The sequence below is a fragment of the Coenobita brevimanus genome, chromosome 47 (assembly GCF_032717465.1).
Source record: "Coenobita brevimanus isolate Jiangsu-jjx chromosome 47, ASM3271746v2, whole genome shotgun sequence".
In the NCBI taxonomy this organism is placed as follows: domain Eukaryota; kingdom Metazoa; phylum Arthropoda; class Malacostraca; order Decapoda; family Coenobitidae; genus Coenobita; species Coenobita brevimanus.
Window position 1 is genome coordinate 5,941,351 of NC_137000.1, and position 6,000 is coordinate 5,947,350.

The window sequence follows — 6,000 nt, forward strand, 5'->3', positions numbered from 1 at the left end:
ATTTGCCAAAAAAATATCTGTAAAATAATGCAAGGGAGGCAACATTCCTTCTTACTTGCAGGGGAGGTAGATTATATGTAATGGCAGGGTTGTTAATGATTCTAACAGCTTTATTCTGAATTTTGTCTAGTTGTCTTAATGCAACCTCTCCACAACCATTCCACATGGGTGAGCAATATTCAAGCTGAGAGAGCACATGACTCTTATAAATTATAGCTAACTGCTCATCGGCGAAGAAGTTACGGACTCTGTACAATAATCCAAGTTTCTTTGAGGCAGTTTTTGCAAGTGATCTGACATGAGAGGTCCAGCTGAGGGCACTGTTAAGTGAGACACCAAGAATTTCAATATTTTTGGAGATGGGAATATTAGCAGCACTGAAGGTAATGTACGAATCTGGTAATATCTGTCTATTAGTAAACTGTATATATTTAGTTTTACTAGCATTAAAAGAGACAAGGTTGTTTTGTCCCCATTCACTGATTGTAGATAGATCTTGATTTATGGAGATGGCTGTACTGAGTTGAGAGGTAGAGATATTAGACTTTGTAAATGGATGTCTGAGTGTGAATGAACTATGTAGTGTTGAGTCATCTGCATATGAGTGAATGGGATTGTGAGTGACAGATAAGAGATCATTAATATGAACCAGAAATAGGGTTGGCGCCAGAACTGATCCCTGCGGCACGCCGGCGTTAATCGAGTGGAAATTCGAATATATATCATCTACTTTTACTCTTATTTTCCTGTCACTAAGATAAGAAGAAATCAAAGGAACAAAAAACGTTAGTCCATAGCAAGGGAGTTTGGACAGCAGGGAACGGTGCCATACTCTGTCGAAAGCTTTAGAGATATCAAAAGCTACTGCATGAGTTTCTCCAAAAAGATCAATTGACTGATGTCCTGGGCAACATATCCACAAAGTTTATATGATGTAGCCTTATGCATACGGCAGAAATCCACCAACAACTATTGGGGTCCAGTCGGACCCCGTCAGCCTCCTGTGTAATTTTGCAAGGCTCAGCTCACGAAGGGTTAAGTGAGTGGACGGTGAGCGCCCTCACCTACATGCTCATATTAAAGTGTTGAAAACAAACTGAGAACTTGCCTGACTTTTCTGTTGTCTTGTTAAGCTACCTGCCAGAATTTTCATATCACAGACAGTTTAAGGTGATTTCCCTTTGTTTTAAGTAAACACTTGTTTAACTGTATGAAGACATTACAGACAGCTTCCTCCATATTTTAATTACAATACTATGATCAGCTATCAATACCCAGGGAAAGAGTTGCACAATACAAAACGTTAAAACTTTAACAGCCACGCCCTAGGTCAATTCACTTCATTATCTCCAACTCTTATTAAGTCTCCTTCAATCCCTCTTCCTTTAACCAGCTCCTATTACAGCTCAGTATTGTTGTATGGGATGGAAAACAGATTTATTGTAACACAAAAGGTACAGCAGAGACGAAGGGGTGGGTAAGGCAAAGATGGGTAACCTAAGGGATTATAGACAAGCCAGAGGAGTCTTTAGGCCTTGAAATGTAATCTACTACACAGGCTGTCACGTCTGATTAAAACTGTCTGCAACAACACAGATTCACTAAGCATAATAAACAAACTGAAAGGACGATCACAGTTCACTTATCAAAGTAGTCTGCAAGAATGGGAGGGGCTGAATTCTACACTGTCTGGAAGGGCATTCCAAGATGAACCTTTACAGTCCCCGCACATCCTGAAGGCCTCTGACAAAGTTACAGTCAATCCAATGGAGAAATACTGTGGTGAAGTATAATCAGGTAAAAGATGGTTGGAAGTATGGTCGGGCAAATGTGAATATCCCTTCTTAATATAATGACTGAAATTTATACAAGCACCGGAGATAAACGTTTCAAGCAATTTTATGGGCAAGGCTTAAAAGAATTTAAAAATTTCTAAACACAGCTGAAATTAAATCTGTTATAAAATTCATTCATCTACATACCGCCAATCTCTTAATCAATTCCGTGACAAAATAATTGCCTGGACAGTAAGTCAGTCAATTTCACAAGACGACCAATAGACAAAGATGGTTGGAAGTATGGTCTGGTAAATGTGAATACTCCTTTTTAATATAATGACTGATATTTATACAAGCACTGTAGATAAACGTTTCAAGCAATTTTATTGGCAAGAATTAAAAGAATTTAAAACTTCCTAAACACAGCTGAAATTAAATCTGTTGATTATAAAATTCATTCATCCACATACCGCCCATCTCAGAATCAATTCCGTGACAAAATAATTGGCTGACAGTCAGTCAGTCAATTTCACAAGACGACCAATAGACAAAGATACTGAAAAATGTACACTACATTAATGAAAACAACGACCTGCCATGTTACAAAGCAACTTAAAAATGAAATATGACAAAACAATTGCCTGTACACGATGTCAGTCAATTTCACAAGACGACCAATGGAAACAGATGCTGAAAAATGCACAATACAATAATGTAAACAACGACCTACTATGTTATAAAGCCACTTAAAGGTGAACTAAGACAAAATAACTGCCTGTACTGTCTGTCAGTCAAGTTCACGAGACGACCAATGGACACATATACCGAAAAATGTACACTACATTAATGCAAACAACCACCTACCATCTTACAAAGCAACTTAAAAAGCGAACTAAGAGTAGCAGTAACGCCACAGGCTAGGGAACATGAAATTATCCTAACAACGTTTCCATAAGCAAAGAACATTTTAAAAGACGTATTCCCAGTAACATACATGTGGCACGTTGAAAATTTTCTGTATAGTGTTACTGGATCACTACATGACAATGTTTATCCTTCTTTACTTCTTGAAAGATGACACCAGGTCAACCACGGTGTTGTGCAGACTGTCCAGCTGAAAATACATAAAAAATACATTAGCGCCTGCCAATACAGCAGTATGCATGACATTCATAACACTGTACTATTTTTATATCACCATCAGTCCAGTTCAATTCACCATGGAATGGTAGGTGAGGGCGCTCACCATCCACTCACTTGATGTAGTGTTCGTTTAGGAGTCTGCCTTTTCCTCTCTTCCTTCCTCTTGTCTTTCTTTCCTTCATTCTTTTCTTCCTGCCTATGGGTGACTTTAGACTCTCTCTTCTGTCTTTCTTTCCTTTGCTCTTTCCTCTTCCTTCTGTCTCTGGGTTACTCTACACTGAGTGACAGGACAATTGGTTTCCTGTACATCAGGAAACATTTACTACAATGGGTGGTAGCCGTGTAGCGTGGGTTGCCAGCGCCCGGGGCAAGGAAAGTATTACGCCCCTTAACACGTGGCCCGTTAGCACTCCCTGAGTCCCTTCCACCAGTCCAGTAATTGAACTTCTTACCCCCCAGGCACATGTATTTTAAGAAAATACTTCATTGCATAACCATTTCTTCACTTTCGTAAATGTTTAAACCATTAAAAAATCACACACACACACACACACACAGATATATATATATATATATATATATATATATATATATATAATATATATATATATATATATATATATATATATATAGCATAATTGAAACAGAAGAACGAAGAATAAGAAATTACAACCACGTCAGGAAAGCAATTATCACAGAAAAAATAAATTAAAACTAACCTGTCAACACGCCAAAACAACAAATTCACCAAACGATCGAACTCATCGAGACACGCAAACACTGGCTATAGCCAGGGTTGCCACTGGGGAAAGTAGAAAAATACAAGATGGCTCACCTATAATCTCCAAGATCGTATGGAAAAAAAAAAAAAACAAGATTTACGTAACAAGTTTTATATGTACATATAAATACAGGTACAGCTCCTTCAACTCATCTTTTAGGTAATGTACAGCAGAGGAATTAGTTGGAGAAAAATAGGAGGCTTTAGGAAGGGAAGAGGTTGTGTAGATCAGATATTCATTCTTAGATCTTTAGTGGAAAAGGTGTCTAGAGAAGGGAAAGAAGTTGTATGCGGCCTTCATGTAATTGGAGAAAGCATATGACAAGGTGGATAGACAAGGATTGTGGAAAGTATTAAGAATATATGGAGTAGATGGGAAGTTGTTGAATGCTGTGAAGAGTATGTATGACGGTGCTAAGGCTGCAGTGCGTGTGGATAGTGGATAGTGAGCTGAGTGAGTTTTTCTATTTGAAGGTTGGACTGAAACAGGGATGTGTCATGTCTCCATGGTTGTTTAATCTGTATATGGATGGGGTTATAAAAGAGATACAAGGTAGGGCAGTGGATGTTGGAGTGGCCCTAATGAGAGAGGGCAGTGTTTGGAAACTCCCTGTACTGTTGTTTGCAGATGATACTGTGTTGTTAAGTGAAGATGAAAGGAAGCTGCAAGGCTTGGTGGATGAGTTTGAGAGAGTGTGTAAGAAACGGAATTTAAAGGTGAATGTAGGGAAAAGTAAAGTTATGGTCTTTGAGAGAGGTGAAGTCAGTGAATGTACAGTGAGGATGGATGATTAGGAAATGGAAAATGTGAGTACGTTTAAGTACTTGGGGAGTGTGATGAGTAAGGATGGAAGTTTGGAGGGCGACGTGCTTGAAAGGGTACAACAAGGAAGAAAGGTTGCTGGTTCCTTGAAAGCAGTGATAAGAAACAGGGAAATAAGCATGGGAGTGAAAAAGTTATTACATGACAGTTTTGTGATACCAACTCTGACGTATGGAAGTGAAGTTTGGGCGCTGTTGGAGGGACACAAATCAAGAGTGAGAGCAGTGGAAATGAGTTATTTGAGAGGGGCTTGTGGAGTCACATGGAGAGACAGACTGACATATGAGGATGTGAAGGAGCGTTGTGGTGTGGATGTGATAGGAGGCATTAAGAGAAACACACTGAGGTTGTTTGGCCATGTCGAGAGGATGGAGAGTGAGAGACTGACGAAGAGAATGTATGTGAGTGAGGTGGAGGGGGAGGCCAAGGATGAGATGGAGGGATGGAGTGGAGAGGTATATGAGAGAAGGGGGTGTGAACTGGGAGCAGGGCAGTGAAATGGTGGGGGACAGGGTGAGGTGAAGGCGATTTGTTTGTGGCCACCCCGTATAAAGGATTAAGGCGTCTGGCAATATAGACAGATAGATATATAGAATTATTGTACATAAACCTCTGTTTTCCTCTCTGCCACTGGCAACTTCGGTCTCGTCGGCAGGATACGTGTTGCCTGCTGTGTGCTGCAACACATATCTCCATAACACTGGCCAATATTGTCATTTTTCATGTCAGTGATGAGTTGTTTTGATGGTATCCATTCAAAGCATTGTACTTCTTGTCAAGCGATGGCTTATTTTGCAAACAACCGATTGACAGCTGTGTGGGTGAACAATCTGTTTGTGGCGATGGTTTTTAGCATAGTCATTTGTGAGAACAATCTCTCAACGAGAAATCACGCTATTAACAAGCATTATGTAATTCACTGATAAGGAGGGGGCACGGTGGCTCAGTGGTAGAGCATCAAGCTTGTAATCAGGGGATTGCGAGTTCGAGCCTCGCCCGGGACTGCAGTGCCGGGAGTGGTAGCGCGTTCCTGTAACCTAGCGGGGGTATATGATCCAATACAGAGTCTAGGTCGGGGAATGCCATTTCACCGATAAGGATTACATGAGGAGAGTGTGGCTGTAATTGGCGAGAAAAATAATGTAAATGTTACGTGGCAACGTTTATTTGCCCAGTCATGCTGAAAAACTGTGTAGAATGTTCAAATACTGGAAGATTTTCTATATGAGGGATAGGGTGCGCTATTTTTTATTATCACTTTATTTTTATTTTTCAATTTGCGCCCCTAAGAATTTTGCGCCCGGGGCAACCGCCCCTGTGACCCCCCCCCCACGCTACGCCACTGATGGGTGGTAACCATATAACCAAATTATGGCACCTGGTGGTTTAGTGGGTAATTAAGGCACTCCAATCGGACTGAGCCTGTGTAGGTTTATATCCAAGGGGTGGTTGGGGTTTATTGCCCACGAAATGCC